The sequence below is a fragment of the Podarcis vaucheri genome (genome assembly GCF_965113315.1).
Source record: "Podarcis vaucheri genome assembly, chromosome: 3".
Classification (NCBI taxonomy): domain Eukaryota; kingdom Metazoa; phylum Chordata; class Lepidosauria; order Squamata; family Lacertidae; genus Podarcis; species Podarcis vaucheri.
Window position 1 is genome coordinate 11,706,430 of NC_138761.1, and position 16,138 is coordinate 11,722,567.

General features: G+C 46.4%; 2 long non-coding RNA genes across 2 annotated transcripts in view; one reads left to right on the forward strand and one right to left on the reverse strand.

The window, feature by feature from the left end:
- The window catches only part of LOC309529748, a 537,650-nt gene extending 534,795 nt beyond the window's left edge, over window positions 1–2,855 (reverse strand). Inside the window, exon 1 of the long non-coding RNA XR_014218411.1 lies at window positions 2,688–2,855. This is a non-coding gene — a long non-coding RNA (uncharacterized lncRNA). The remainder of the gene's footprint in view (window positions 1–2,687) is intronic.
- Window positions 1–11,092, forward strand: part of LOC309529829 — a 186,427-nt gene extending 175,335 nt beyond the window's left edge. The window contains exon 2 of the long non-coding RNA XR_014218499.1: window positions 10,808–11,092. This is a non-coding gene — a long non-coding RNA (uncharacterized lncRNA). The remainder of the gene's footprint in view (window positions 1–10,807) is intronic.
- The last annotated feature ends 5,046 nt before the right edge of the window (window positions 11,093–16,138 follow it).

Below are 16,138 nucleotides of genomic sequence, written 5' to 3' on the forward strand. Positions count from 1 at the left end.
TGTACGCATGACTTGGCAGGAGAACTGCATTGCAAAGTTCAGGAAAGTATGAATCATAGAATCATAGAATCATAGAGTTGGAAGAGACCACAAGGGCCATTGAGTCCAACCCCCTGCCAAGCAGGAAACACCATCAGAGAACTCCTGACATATGGTTGTCAAGCCTCTGCTTAAAGACCTCCAAAAAAGGAGACTCCACCACACTCCTTGGCAGCAAATTCCACTGCCGAACAGCTCTTACTGTCAGGAAGTTCTTCCTAATGTTTAGGTGGAATCTTCTTTCTTGTAGTTTGGATCCATTGCTCCGTGTCCGCTTCTGTGGAGCAGCAGAAAACAACCTTTCTCCCTCCTCTATGTGACATCCTTTTATATATTTGAACATGGATATCATATCACCCCTTAACCTCCTCTTCTCCAGGCTAAACATGCCCAGCTCCCTTATCAAAATATCAAAGGGTACCTGTGTTTTGATTTGTGTATAGTTTTGGAAGGTGCAAATTTGGTAGGTTCGCCTTTAAATTTGAACTGAATCAGATTCCACATAGACACCTCATACCTACCTTAACCCCGTGAAGACGGTTAGGTTGTGAGCTTACAGTGGGTGGCTTAAGGTTTTTTTTCTTCAGTGGCTGAACGGTAAACCCAGGGCTCTCCGATCTTAATTCAGCCCTCTATCCACTGCAACACACCTGCTCTCAGAGCAGACTTTTAGGGTTTTATAAATCTTCCTTCCTTCTCGAGATACCTAATAGTCCTGGCGAAACGATCCTCCACTTTTGAAGGACAGATAAATCAAAGACTTAGCGAGAACAATTTAGGAAGGACAGGCATTTGTATCCAGAGCATGTCATCTCCACACACAGCCTGGAGCAAGCACATTCACCTGCCTTTAATATTGATAACAACCACCTCATCCAACAGGGTGTGTGTGTGTGTGTGTGTGTGTGTGTGTGTGTTGGTTGGTAAGACCGACATAAAATGGAAGAAAGGGTGCTATGCATCAAAATTCATTAGGGGAAAAACTTGGGAGATTTCTCCCAGTTAGGGAAGAGTAAAGAAGATAACTTTAATAGATTTCCTTTTCTCCTCTCTCATCCCTGCCCTCTCCCGTTGCTTATCTTGATTTAAAACCAATTCATTTATAGAGCCGATAAAACTGCAGATTCCCAAAGGACTGAGCTGTGTGAGAACATGGTTGGCAAACCATGGTGATAATATCTTAGAATGTAAGCTGGGTGTGCAGTGTGTGTGTGAGCGGAAGGTTGGATAAATTTTATTCAGTTCACATTTAAAGGTGAATCTAACCAATTAGCACTTCCTGAAAGGATGGGCAAACAGAAACACAGCAAATCCTCTGAAATCAGCGCTTTCCGCATTTGGCAGTACAGTCGTACCTTGGAAGTTGAACGGAATCTGTTCTGGAAGTCTGTTTGACCTCCAAAACGTTTGGAAACCAGAGCGCGGCTTCTGATTGGCTGCAAGAAGTTCCTGCACTAACTTTATCTCTAATTCCAGCTGTCTGTCAACTGCTTTCCCAACTGCCTTTTCCCAACCAACCAACTAACTAACTAACCTCGGGCTAAGCCCTTTTATAAACAGCTGGGCTCCGCCTCTGGCTTTTCTATTGGTCTACCTATTAACTCTTTCTCTCCCTCTGTACAGACGTTTTCAAACGAACGGGCAAACGCCACAGGGAGCGGGGCTGCTATCCTGCCATTCACCTGAATGAGATCATTATGATGTCAGAGAACAACTCTGTCAGCTGATTGGCGCCGAGAGCTTTCTTTTAGCGCCTATCAGCTGATGGGCAACGAGAGCCATTCCCTTTGAAATCTGCTTGCAAAAGGTTTGAATATAAGCTGGACTTCAATGGAATGTTTTCTCAGTAGCTACCAGCTGATTGCTGTTGAGAGTAAACTCCATCTATCAAGGGACAATCAGGACTGTTTTATTTGTTTATCTCTTTTCTTTCTCTTTGTCTTCTTTGTCTTTGTTGCTGAATTGCAACTCATTACCAAACTTAAAACCATGGAGAGACCTGGTTTGAACAAAGACATTGGATTCTTATCCCATTATACATGACTAAGCCATTTCTCACCTTCTCACCCCTTGCCTTTTCCTGTAAGACCTATTACAGTCGTTAAGAGTCGTCAACAGGCTCATCTCAGCTATCTGCCAATCTCCCATTCCCACCACCCTTCTGAGTAATACCCCTCCCAACCTTCTCACTATATAGAAGGATCTGGCAACTTCTGTTTCAGTGTATCTGAAGAAGTGTGCATGCACACGAAAGTTCATACCAAGAACTAACTTAGTTGGTCTTTAAGGTGCTACTGGAAGGATTTTTTTTATTCTTTTTTTTTTGGTGTCCTATGTCTAGGGCCTTTATTAAGGTCCAGGGATCATATACTCATGGTGGTAGTAGATGTTTGTGTGGAGGATCCTGGGTGAGAGAAAGGGGAGGTGTCAGTCTCCCAGGGTGAGAGTCTGGGAAATTAAACGAAAGCTCCCAGGTGGAGAGCTGGGAAATACTACTACCTTCTGTGGGTGGTAAGAATTACTTTCAAGAGAGGACTCCGTATGTTACTTATTCTATTTGTAATTTTTGTAGCTGTTATAGTGGTAACCTCAGGTTAATAACTTAATTTGTTCTGGAGGTCTGTTCTTAACCTGAAACTGTTCTTAACCTGAAGCACCACTTTAGCTAATGGGGCCTCCCGCTGCTGCCGCACCGCAATTTCTGTTCTCATCCTGAAGCAAAGTTCTTAACCCAAGGTACTATTTCTGGGTTAGTGGAGTCTGTAGCCTCAAGCGTCTGTAACCTGAAGCATCTGTAACCCAAGGTATCACTGTATTTTCTTGTATCATAAAAAAACTTTAATAAAAATCTCTTTTTTTAAAAAAAGAATGTTCTTCAAGTCCTCGTACCGCTCCTTTGCATCCCATTCTGCCCCAAACTTGGCACCACACATTTCATCATCTGTATCTGCTTAGTACAGCACCTGGAAGCCTTGTGCCCTCAATAATAATAATAATAATAATAATAATAATAATAATAATAATTTATTTGTACCCTGCCCATCTGGCTGGGTTTCCCCAGCCACTCTGGGCGACTTCTAACAAAGATGAAAAATACACTAAAATGTCACATATTAAAAACTTCCCTGAACAGGGCTGCCTTCAGATGTCTTCTGAATGTCAGGTAGTTGTTTATCGCTTTGACATCTGATGGGAGGGCGTTCCACAGGGCGGGCGCCACTACTGAGAAGGCCCTCTGCCTGGTTCCCTGTAACTTGGCCTCTCGCAGTGAGGGAACCACCAGAAAGCCCTCGGAGCTGGACCTCAGTGTCCGGGCAGAATGATGGGGGTGGAGACGCTCCTTCAGATATACTGGACCGAGGCCGTTTAGGGCTTTAAAGGTCAGCACCAACACTTTGAATTGTGCTCAGAAACCTACTGGGAGCCAATGTAGGTCTTTCAAGACCGGTGTTATATGGTCTCGGCGGCCGCTCCCAGTCACCAGTCTAGCTGCCACGTTCTGTATTTGTAGTTTCTGGGTCACCTTCAAAGGTAGCCCCACGTAGAGCGCATTGCAGTAGTCCAAGCGGGAGATAACCAGAGCATGCACCACTCTGGCGAGACAGTCTGCAGGCAGACAGGGTCTCAGCCTACGTACCAGATGGAGCTGGTAAACAGCTGCCCTGGATACAGATTTGACCTGTGCCTCCATGGACAGCTGTGAGTCCAAAATGACTCCCAGGCTGCGCACCTGGTCCTTCAGGGGCACAGTTACCCCATTCAGGACCAGGGAATCCTCCACACCTGCCCGCCTCCTGTCCCCCCAAAACAGTACTTCTGTCTTGTCCAGATGTGTTTGGACCACAACTCCCATCATCCCTCACCATTGGCCATGCTGGTTGGGGCTGATGGGAGTTAGAGTCTCTGTAACATCTGGAGCTCCGAACACCTATTACAACTTTGGTTTTCATTAACTATGACACCTTCAAGGCTCACCCAAGTCTGCAGGAACTTGGTCCTGTCTCTGAATTCAGTGATTTCCCCAGTGCAAATTCTGAAATAGAAACAAGTGAGCTGATGTTCTTGGAAGACAAAGTGGCATGATTCTCTGAAATTTGGCTGTGTGGGCGTCTTTACGACTCGGAGAACGTACCCTTCCCTTAATGGCCATGTTTGATTGCAAAGTTAGTACCAAAACATTTTAATAGCCTGTGCAGGAGACAGTGCTCTCCTATGGCCAATAACAGGGAAAGAACATTGCAGTGTGTTGCCAGGAAACATTCTTTTCTGACCAGCTGAAGCACTAAAAGTGTGCTTTGGAGATTTTCACACAATTTCCTGCCTTCATAACAACTGCATGTTTGATTTAGTGACAGTATGGCTGCGATCCTTTACATGCTTGCCCAGGAGTCTGGTCAGCTAAAGTCAGTGGGCCTTCCTTCAGTGTACAGACACATACTATGTCAGTTAATTACTTAGATTTATAACATACTACCTACCTGGGAGGTTAAAAGCAGGTATCAATAGCCTACAAAATATAAGGAATGCTACAGCTCATCTCGGGTGTGGTGGAACACAATGCTTTTTAATTTTTATGTAGACCACATAGAATTCAAGGAATCGTGGTATATAAATAGTAAGGTAAAGGTAAAGGGACCCCTAATAATTAGGTCCAGTTGTGGCTGACTCTGGGGTTGCAGCGCTCATCTCGCTTTATTGGCTGAGGGAGCTGGCTTACATCTTCCAGGTCATGTGGCCAGCATGACTACGCCGCTTCTGGCGAACCAGAGCAGCACACGGAAACGCCGTTTATCTTCCTGCCGGAGCGGTACCTATTTATCTACTTGCACTTTGATGTGCTTTCGAACTGCTAGGTTGGCAGGAGCAGGGACCGAGCAACGGGAGCTCACCCCGTCATGGGGATTTGAACCGCCAACCTTCTGATTGGCAAGTCCTAGGCTCTGTAGTTTAAACCACAGTGCCACCTGCATCCCTATATAAATAGTAGGCATACAGAAATAAATGTTCAATGGAGACTTCATCCCTCCTCACCACCAACAAGACAGGATGGATTGTATCCCATACTTTTCATCACTTTCAACTTTCCAGGCTCCGAGGATCCTAGTGTCAGGATGCTGTTAGCGGCTCCTGACTGCCTGCCCAGGAAAGTATAAAGATAAAGAAACGTTTCTTACAGTCCTTTTTTATTTCAAACTTTACAGAGAGAGGCTATAGAACCCAGCCCCTTGGATAATGGAATTGTCGCAAGTGAATCTCCACCCCACACCCCGTCTCTTCCACTTCCTCATTTGTCATTCTCATCATCTCCTCTAGGGGTGCTGCTACATGCTCTCTGTCTTTGAGCTCTTTGCTCTCCTACTTTTAAGGCTTGCCAGGTTCTGGGAGATGGAGGGTCTGGAATGCTTTCTAATTACAATCTGTCAGCCGGGTGTTGCTCTGCCTCTGCCTGCTTCTCCTCTCCCATTATTTCCCAACTTTCCCCCTCATCTGCCTCTGAGCTGTGACTACCCTCAAACCCCTATTGTAAATCCATACTGTCTCCCTCTTCTTCCTTCCTGGGAGGTGGTCTCCACCATTCCTCCTTTGCCCACTCCCTGGACAAAACCTGGGAGAAGCTCAGAAACTTTGGGCAAAACTAAAAAAACAACTTTGGTAGCTCAACAACTTTGCCATCCGCCCAAAAGAACTCAACAACTCCCCCCCCCCAGATTTTCACTTTTAGTAATATGGCAACCCTGCATCTATAAGAGAGCCAGTGTGGTGTAGTGGTTAAGAGTGGTAGACTCGTAATCTGGGGAATCGGGTTCGCGCCTCTGCTCCTCCACATGCAGCTGCTGGGTGACCTTGGGCTAGTCACACTTCTCTGAAGTCTCTCAGCCTCACTCACCTCACAGAGTGTTTGCTGTGGGGGAGGAAGGGAAAGGAGAATGTTAGCTGCTTTGAGACTCCTTGGGGTAGTGATAAAGTGGGATATCAAATCCAAACTCTTCTTCTAAACCATATAATCAGGCTCTTCTTATTTCCTTGAGTAAACCTCGTAGGATCCAACAGGAGTGACTCCTAGCTGAGTGTGTTTAAGACTGCACAAGCAGTGATAGCTATTAATTAATAGCCTATTTCTTCTTCTCTGTCTACAGTGTATTTTGTTACTGGAAAATGATCTACATGACCAATGTTGATAAAGAAAATCCATTTGCCACCTGGGTTGAAGGATCTCCCATTCAAGTCTTGACCAGTCCCAGATTCACTTAACTTCAACAGGGCTGCCATATCACAGGTCTTCAGACCATGCCTCTCTGACTCATCCATTAGCAGCACGAGCTGTTCAAGTACCAATTCTGAAATGCTGTGTCATTAATTTGAGCACAGAGGAGTAAAAGAGCATTTGGCAATGAGGGTGGCAATGGATCACGACCCTTTGGATTAACGATCTCATTAAGTCTGGCTTCATGGATATTAGGGAAATTGGAAACAAGTCTCTTTCAGTCATTATTTAACAATTATGATAATACACAGAAAGGTGACATTTGTTCTTAAAGCCCTTCTGCATTTTTAATAAGGATTCATTAAAAAAAAAATGTCCCTTGAACATTGATGATAGGTTCCTAATAGACTAGGATGCCCTAGTCATTCGGAGTCAATTTTCTCATGAAATGATGTGAAAATTGAGTCTGCTCAGAAATGAGAGCTGCAAAAATGGGCATGCATCTTTATCTAACCCAAATGTAACTCAGAGTTGGCATGTTGGATTATTATTATTATTATTATTTATTACATTTGCATACCTTAGATCTCAGGGTGGTTCATGGCATAAATTGTTGTGGATGTTGGTCATTTCTGGTCCCAGGGCACACTAGTTTTAAACTGACAGTATTGGGTTAGTGGTTAGAGCAGATTGGGGTGGGGCAAGGAACAGAGTCTGCATCTATATTAGAATTCTTCTTAATTGCTCTTATATATGGAATTGTTTTAGATCTTGTGATCGCATTATTTAATCCCCGATGTGTTTTCCCACTGTGACCTCCTTTGGGAGTTAGGGCTCTTCAGATACTCTTTATTTATATATTTATTGCACATACAGTGGTGCCTCGCAAGACGAAATTAATTCGTTCCGCAAGTTTTTTCTTCTTGCGAGTTTTTCGTCTTGCGAAGCACGGTTTCCCATAGGAATGCATTGAAAATCAATTAATGCGTTCCTAGGGAAACCGCCTTCAGACCAGGTCCGGGGACAGTCTGTCCCCCGACCTCTTCTGAAGGCTGGGGGGGGGGAACAAGGGCTTTTCTTCCCACTGCCAGCCTTCAGAAGGCTGTTCTGAAGGCTGGCAGTGGGAAGAAAAGCCCTTCTTCCCACCTCCCGCCCCACAAGCTCCGGGGACAGGAGGGCTTTGCTGCCGACCGCCAGCATTTTAAAAGCCCCTGCTGTCCCGGGGCGATTTTAAAATGCTGGCGGGCGGGAGCGAAGCCTCTGCTGTCCCGGGGAGATTTTAAAATGCTGGGGGTTGGCAGCGAACGCTTCGCTCCCGCCCGCCAGCATTTTAAGATCGCCCGGGGCAGCGGAGACTTCTCTGCTGTCCCGGGGAGATTTTAAAATGCTGGGGGTCGGCAGCGAATGCTTCGCTCCCGCCCGCCAGCATTTTAAGATCGCCCGGGGCAGCGGAGACTTCTCTGCTGTCCCGGGGAGATTTTAAAATGCTGGGGGTCGGCAGCGAACGCTTCGCTCCCGCCCGCCAGCATTTTAAGATCGCCCGGGGCAGCGGAGAAGTCTCCGCTGTCCCGGGAAAGCAGGCGTGGGGGGGGGAGCAAAGACTTTTGCCCCCCGCCGGCCTTCAGAAGAGGTCCAGGACCTCTTCTGAAGGCCGGCTGTGGGCGAAAGTCTTTGCTCCCGACCGCCAGCAATTTAAAACAGGTCCCCAGAGATTTCCCTATGGGCTTTTGTCTTGCGAAGCAAGCCCATAGGGAAATTCGTCTTGCGAAGCGCCTCCAAAACAGAAAAAAATCTTTTTTTTAATACTTGTATTCCACTTTTCCAGCAACAAGCACTGAGCTCAAGGAGGCTCACAATGACAAAAGCATTAAAAGTTAACAATCAGTAGATACAGTGGTACCTCGGGTTAAGTACTTAATTCGTTCCGGAGGTCCATTCTTAACCTGAAACTGTTCTTAACCTGAAGCACCACTTTAGCTAATGGGGCCTCCTGCTGCTGCCGCGCCGCTGGAGCACGATTTCTGTTCTCATCCTGAAGCAAAGTTCTTAACCTGATGTACTATTTCTGAGTTAGCGGAGTCTGTAACCTGAAGTGTCTGTAACTTGAAGCGTATGTAACCCGAGGTACCACTGTAGTGAGAGGCTCACACAAGCCTGCAAACAGTTATCTGCTGTGCATGTAAAAAAGGGGGATGTAAACTCTGCTAAGTAAAGGAAGTTGCTAGCGCACGTTAGGAAGGATATTAAAGGTAAAGGGACCCCTGACCATTAGGTCCAGTCGTGGCCAACTCTGGGGTTGCAGTGCTCATCTCGTTTTCAGGCTGAGGGAGCCGGCATACAGTTTGCAGGTCATGTGGTCAGCATGACTAAGCCACTTCTGGCAAACTAGAGCAGCGCATGGAAACACCATTTACCTTCCCACCAGAGTGGTACCTATTTATCTACTTGCACTTTGACGTGCTTTCGAACTGCTAGGTTGGCAGGAGCAGGGACCGGGCAACGAGAGCTCACCCCGTTGCGGGGATTCGAACTGCTGACCTTCTGATCGGCAAATCCTAGGCTCTGTGGTTTAACCCACAGCGCCACCTGCGTCCCTTTTAGGAAGGATATCAATAAACAATATATCCTCTCCTGCCCCCCTGAACATTCCCACAGGTTGGTGGTATGGTGTCCCATTCATCCTAATAGAACAGCCTCCATTGTCCCACATTGGTAGGTGCATAATTTGATTATTTAAAACTAAGTAGCCATCAAAATCTCTGGGAGCAATCCATTAGCCCTATGCCCTTCTCAAGCCATATTTAATGTCCACCGATGCTGATGGACTAACGCAGCACCAGTGATGGACTAAGTGGGCATCTGTTTTGTGTGATATCCATTTCCCCGTTGTTATCCCTCTCCTTACAGCCTCTGTTCCAGCCTCTCTTCCAAATGACACCTGAACAGGTGCTGTCGGCTTAACTTCACATCATCAGTGATAATATTCTTCAACTCTGCCCTACCTGGTTAACGTGGAGCCAAATGGCGTCGTCGTATCTCCCACAACGAGATCTTCCGAGCTGCCTCTCCCAGGACTGTAATCAAAACCACCCGGTTGTTTCCCCTTAATGGATTCGCAAGGCCGGAGAAAGGTAATTTCTTTCGGTGGTTTACCAAATGGCTGGATGGGTAATTTATGTAGAGTGGACATTGGAGACCTCATCATCTTAAAGCTGTGTGGCACATTCCAGTAGATCAGATGCTAGGAAATAATTAAAAGGAATGGATGGTTTCCAAGGCAATTAATAGAACGGAATTGACACTTCATTCGCATTTTGTGTTAGGTTTTCAAATGAAGGCGAGAAGGGCCGAAAGCAAATGAGTTGATGAGCATTAAGGAAATGGCCAAAGTGTTGGAAATGCAGTTCCATCAAAGCCTCTGGGTCCTTGGATAAATTTTGTGGTGCATGATCAGGGCTGACCTTAATAGATGCAGCGAAAGAGGAAGAAAATGAACGAGTGTTGCAAAGGAAAGGAGGAAAAATAGGACTGGCAACCAATTAAATATTATTTAGCTGATTAACCACTTACCTTTTAACTGATTAATTGCTTCATCAATTGATTAAACTGAAATGCATTTGCATATTAGCAGCCCTTATGCGTGCTTCCAAGTGTAGGCTAACTTATCATTTAATAAGTGAAACCTACCAGTCAAGGCCAAACAATATATTATGCTAACAGTGCAACCCCGTAAATATCTACTATTGCCCCAATGAATTCAATGGGACTTACTCCCAGGTAACTGTATACAGTACTACTTCAGGTTAAGAACTTAATTCGTTCTGGAGGTCAGTTCTTAACCTGAAACTGTTCTTAACCTGAGTTACCACTTTAACTAATGGGGTCTCCCGCTGCCGCCGCACCGCTGCTGCACAATTTCTGTTCTCATCCTAAAGCAAAGTTCTTAACCTGAGGTACTATTTCTGGGTTAGCGGAGTAACCTGTCTGTAACCCGAGGTACCACTGTATAGTAATTCAGCTACATTAGTAAAGAAACAGCAATTTGAATGCACTATAAACATGGAACACCAGATGGCGCCAGAGAGCAGGAAATTTTAAAACGCGGTTTTCCATACGGATTTCTTTCTTTTGTTATAATCTAATTTCTGACTTATTTATAGCGGGTTTTCTCCCTGTCTCTAGATCCACCCTAAAATTGGAGTCTTTGGCACTCTACTCCATTGTCAACCAGCTTGTACTGTCAGGAAGTCCTTCATAAAGTTTAGCCAAAATCCCCATTCCTGTAATTCAACTTCTTCACTGCTTTGAGTCCTACCCTAGAGTAAATGAGAACCCTAAAGTTTAAACACCTATGACACAGCCCTGTAAGCCAGAAGGAGGAACAGAGTTTTTGGACTACAACTCCCATCATCCCTAGCTAACAGGACCAGTGGTCAGGGATGATGGGAGTTGTAGTCCCAAAACAGCTGGAGTCCCAAGTTTGGTCAACACTGCCTTACAGTATTTCTAAAGAGAAAAGTTTTTCTGCCTCTCTCATATTACTAGAACTCGTGGACGATTCAGGACAGATGAAAGAAAATACTGTATTTTTCGCTCTATAAGACACACCAGACCACAAGACGCACCTAGTTTTTGGAGGAGGAAAACAAGAAAAAAAATATTCTGAATCTCAGAAGCCAGAACAGCAAGAGGGATCGCTGCGCAGTGAAAGCAGCAATCCCTCTTGCTGTTCTGGCTTCTGGGATAGCTGTGCAGCCTGCATTCACTCCATAAGACGCACACACATTTCCCCTTACTTTTTAGGAGGGAAAAAGTGAGTCTTATAGAGCAAAAAATACGGTACTTTTTCACTCTATCAGGCACCTTGGTGGTTTTTGTTTTTTCTTGGAAAACCGTTTATAGTACACAGCTGGTTGCCTAAAGGCTGTACTTGCCCATAGTCACCTGCCAACTGGTCCATCACTTACTGCAGAAGGGTTTAATGTCTAACCTTATGTAGTTTGAACTGTTTGCCAGGCAGTAGATAACCACAACCTTCATTCAATAACCCCCAATTAGTGACAAAGCAACAATTGAACCAGCTACACCAAACAAATTTCTAGTTTCTGAGCCAGAAGGAGGAACACAGTGTACAGTTGTACCTCGGGTTAAGTACTTAATTCGTTCCAGAGGTCCGTTCTTAACCTGAAACTGTTCTTAACCTGAAGCACCACTTTAGCTAATGGGGCCTCCCGCCGCTGCCACGCTGCCGGAGCCCAATTTCTGTTCTTATCCTGAAGCAAAGTTCTTAACCTGAAGCACTGTTTCTGGGTTAGCGGAGTGTGTAACCTGAAGCGTATGTAACCTGAAGCGTATGTAACCTGAGGTACCACTGTATCTGACCCATATTTTTTTTTTAAAAAAACCTCTCAATGTCTGATTTAGCCAGAAATTTCACATCTCTCTCTCTCCCTCTCCCTCTCTCTCTCTCTCTCTCCCTTTCTGTTTCCTAATTGATGAGGAAAATTGCACACTTTAGAATTCAGCCTTGGCAGGCGTAGCAGAAACACACCGTTTTTCTCATGCCTTTCAATTCAGTTACATTAGTTCTCTTTTCACTGAAGGTTTAGGGGTGGGAAACAGATGCGTCTAATTTGTTTCAGGTGGGGTCAGTAGATGAAGCACAATGGACAGGCGGTAGGTAGGAGACAGAATGTTTGCTATTTGGAGCAAGCCTTGCTTATTTATTTACTTTTGGCTGAGCAAAGTGGTCCACCTTCTCCCGCTTGGCTTTCACCATTTGTAAGAGACTGTGTCTCCTGTTGCCAAAGAGAACCGTTCTGCCTTCAGATGGGTTCATCACACAATAAACCTTGGCTCATAAGTCAACGGCTCCGAGCCTCAGTGGGTATGTTCTACCTCCACTGCCACGAGCAGTATGAGTCTGAATATCAATGTGATGGCCTGGGATTTGGACTCGGAGGGATCTGAACCTGAGGGATCCCAGCCTGCACAGGAGTCCCCGCCTCCAGAACCAGCTGAGCCGGGGCTGGGGCTTGAGCCTGAAAGGTCCTCACCTGTGCTGGATCCTCAGGTGCAGGCACCAGCTGAGTCTGCTCTGGTTCCTGAGGTGATGGAGGACCCATTGCCTGCAGGTGCTCCACTCTCAGCCCCGTCAGGGGAAGCTGAGGTTGCCTCTGGGTCCGGTAATCCTCCAGCCTCTCCTGAGCTGCAGAGGCTCAGGGCAGAGAGGCGGAGGGAACTAAGTTCCCGCAGGAGGAGTGCTCACCTCCAGGCCAGGAGAGGCAAGTCACCTGTGGACTGGGGCTGCCCTATGCCTCAGGGCAGATAAAAGCCAGCCAGCCCCAGCCCCAAGTTGCGGGAGCAACATTGTTGGTAGCCAGTTCCTGCCTGCATCCTGACCTGCCAGAGCGCCTGACCTCACCCGACTCCCTGCCTTGGACCCAGCTTCAGCTTTGACGGACAGCCTCAATACTGCAACCTCGACTTCGCACTGGACTCGGACCTCACCTCACGGTTAGCCCACGGGACCAGAACTGTGTGTATGCTCCCATTTAGTCTGCATTCAGAGCACTCACACTGCTGGTTTGGGAAGTGTTGTACACACAACTAGTCACAATCCATATCTAACCAGTATCTATCCTGCAATTTCTTGGGATATACAGTGGTACCTCGGGTTAAGAACTTAATTTGTTCCGGAGGTCCGTTCTTAACCTGAAACAGTTCTTAAGCTGAGATAACGATTTAGCTAATGGGGCCTCCCACTGCCACCGTGCGATTTCTGTTCTAATCCTGAAGCTAAGTTCTTAACCCGAGGTACTATTTCTGGGTTAGAAGAGTCTGTAACCTGAAGCGTCTGTAACCCGACGTACCACGGTATTAGGAACATGGACTGTTGTACCTCGGGTTAAGGACTTAATTAGTTGCGGAGGTCCGTTCTTAACCTGAAACTGTTCTTAACATGAGGTAATGCTTTAGCTAATGGGGCCTCCCATTGCCGCAGCGCGATTTCTGTTCTAATCCTGAAGCAAAGTTCTTAACCCGAGGTACTATTTCTGGGTTATCGGAGTCTGTGACCTGAAGGGTCTGTAACCTGAAGCAGTTGTAACCTGAGGTACCACTGTAATAATAATAATAATAATAATAATAATAATAATAATAATAATAATAATAATAATATATTTATACCCCGCCCATCTGGCTGGGCTTCCCCAGCCACTCTGGGCGGCTTCCAAAAGAATATTAAAATACTATAATACATCAAACATTAAAAGCTTCCCGAAACAGGGCTGCCTTCAGATGTCTTCTAAAAGCCTGGTAGTTGTTGTTCTCTTTGACATCCGGTGGGAGGGTGTTCCATAGGGAAGGCACCACTACCGAGAAGGCCCTCTGCCTGGTTCCCTGTAACTTGGCTTCTCGCAGTGAGGGAACCACCAGAAGGCCCTCGGTGCTGGACCTCAGTGTCCGGGTAGAACGATGGGGGTGGAGACGCTCCTTCAGATATACTGGACCAAGGCCGTTTAGGGCTTTAAAAGTCAACACCAACACTTTGAATTGTGCTCGGAAACGTACTAGGAGCCAATGTAGGTCTTTCAAGACTGGTGTTATGTGGTCTCTGCGGCCGCTCCCTGTCACCAGTCTAGCTGCCGCGTTCTGGATTAGTTGTAGTTTCCGGGTCACCTTCAAAGGTAGCCCCACATAGAGCGCATTGCAGTAATCCAAGCGGGAGATAACCAGAGCATGCACCACTCTGGCGAGGCAGTCCGCAGGCAAATATGCATTTTGAAACCAAGCCTGATGAGGAAGGGTTGAAGGAACTAGAGGCTTTTTTTAGCCTGGGAAAGAGGAGCTGGAAAGGAGATATGATAGCCATTCTCAAGCATCTCAAGGGCTGCCACATGGAAGAGGGAGCATGCTTGTTTTCTCCTGCTTTGGAGGCTAGGAATCGAACCAATGGCTTCCAGTTACAAGAAATGAGATTCTGACTATACATGAGGAAGATCTTTCAGATAGTAAGAGCTGTTCAGCAGTGGAACGGTCTCCCTCGGGTGGACTCCCCTTCCTTGCAGATTTTTAAGCAGAGGTTGGGTGGCCATCTGCCATGCATGATTTACCTGATATTCCTACATTTCAGTGGGTTGGACGAGATTATTCTTGGGGTCCCTTCCAATGCTACAATTCTATGATTCTATGATGTGCTTTATCCTCAAGCCAGCTCTGATCTGAATTGAGAAAAAGAACAGCCTTGTGTTTTAAGCTGGTAATGTGTACTCAGGCTCCGCTGAATGAGTACCACAAATTACACTCCTGTCCTGCTCATGGGCTTCCTAGATGGATCTGATTGGCCACTGTGAGAAGAAGAAGAAGGGGGAGGAGGAGGAGTTTGGATTTGATATCCCGCTTTATCACTACCCGAAGGAGTCTCAAAGCGGCTAACATTCTCCTTTCCCTTCCTCCCCCACAACAAACACTCTGTGAGGTGAGTGGGGCTGAGAGACCTCTGTGAGGTGAGTGGGGCTGAGAGAAGTGTGACTGGCCCAAGGTCACCCAGCAGCTGCATGTGGAGGAACGGAGACCTGAACCCGGTTCACCAGATTACGAGTCTATCGCTCTTAACCACTACACCACACTAACTCTCAGGATGTTGGACTAGATGGGTCTTTGGCCTGATCCAGTAGGACTCTCATTTAAAAAAAAATTATTAAAAATTTAAACAAAACATATTATCTTAAAACATATCATCCTTGATTCCCCCCCATTTTCCCCCTCCCCCCCATAAAATGACCCACCCTCCCCTCCCCCCTTGACTTCCCTCACCTCCAACCTCTGGTTTCTCTACAAATGCTATTCTCTGCATGTTACAAAACTGTATAAATTCTTAATTTATCTGACTGGTTATTGTCAACAAAAAGCTTGTGAGTGTTTATTCAACAGTAGGACTCTCCTTATATCCTTGACGATGCCCATCAAGGGCGCCGACTTGCCCCTCACAGTGTGGGAGCACGTGACGTGTCATGTTACATAGCATGAGAGCGCCCATGCACTGAAGAAGAAGAAGAAGAAGAAGAAGAAGAGTTTGGATTTGATATCCCGCCTTTCACTCCCCTTCAGGAGTCTCAAAGCGGCTAACATTCTCCTTTCCCTTCCTCCCCCACAACAAACACTCTGTGAGGTGAGTGGGGCTGAGAGACTTCAAAGAAGTGTGACTGGCCCAAGGTCACCCAGCAGCTGCATGTGGAGGAGCGGGGAATCGAACCCGGTTCCCCAGATTACAAGACTACCGCTCTTAACCACTACATGTGGGCATTCCACTGCCGTGATGCCAGCACTCACGCGCCGGGTGCGGAATGGGGAGTAGGCATGGAGGAGGAGGAGGAGGAGGAGTGGCCAGCCATGATCCGCACAATTCCTCCTCTTGCCCGTGCGACATCACATGGGGGGAGGAGACAGAGAGGGGCTGCAGGATTTTGGGGGAGACCAGCTCCCATTTTTTTGGGGGGGGGGGACGGGACTGAAGACCCCTATGCCCATTCCACTTGGCACACCTGATGCCCATTAGCCACAGGTGGACTGAGTGTTAATCCAAAGAAGTTGGGGTATTTTATAGCCTCTTTTTCAGTACCCAGGAAGGAAGGGGCAGATGCCCAGTAATTTTTTGCAGCTATAATAATAAATTTTATTTATATCCTCGCCTCCCCAGCCATAACCGGGCTCAGGGTGACTAACATCAAAACATAAATACATTAAAACATAAAATTCAGCGATCGACTGAAATACAGCTTAAAATCGGATTAAAATCAAATAAGATCAGAAGGCAACTGGCAAATTATGACTATAGGGGTTGGGAACCTTAGGTACTCACCAGGCTCAGCTATTTATATGAGCTGGTGAGAG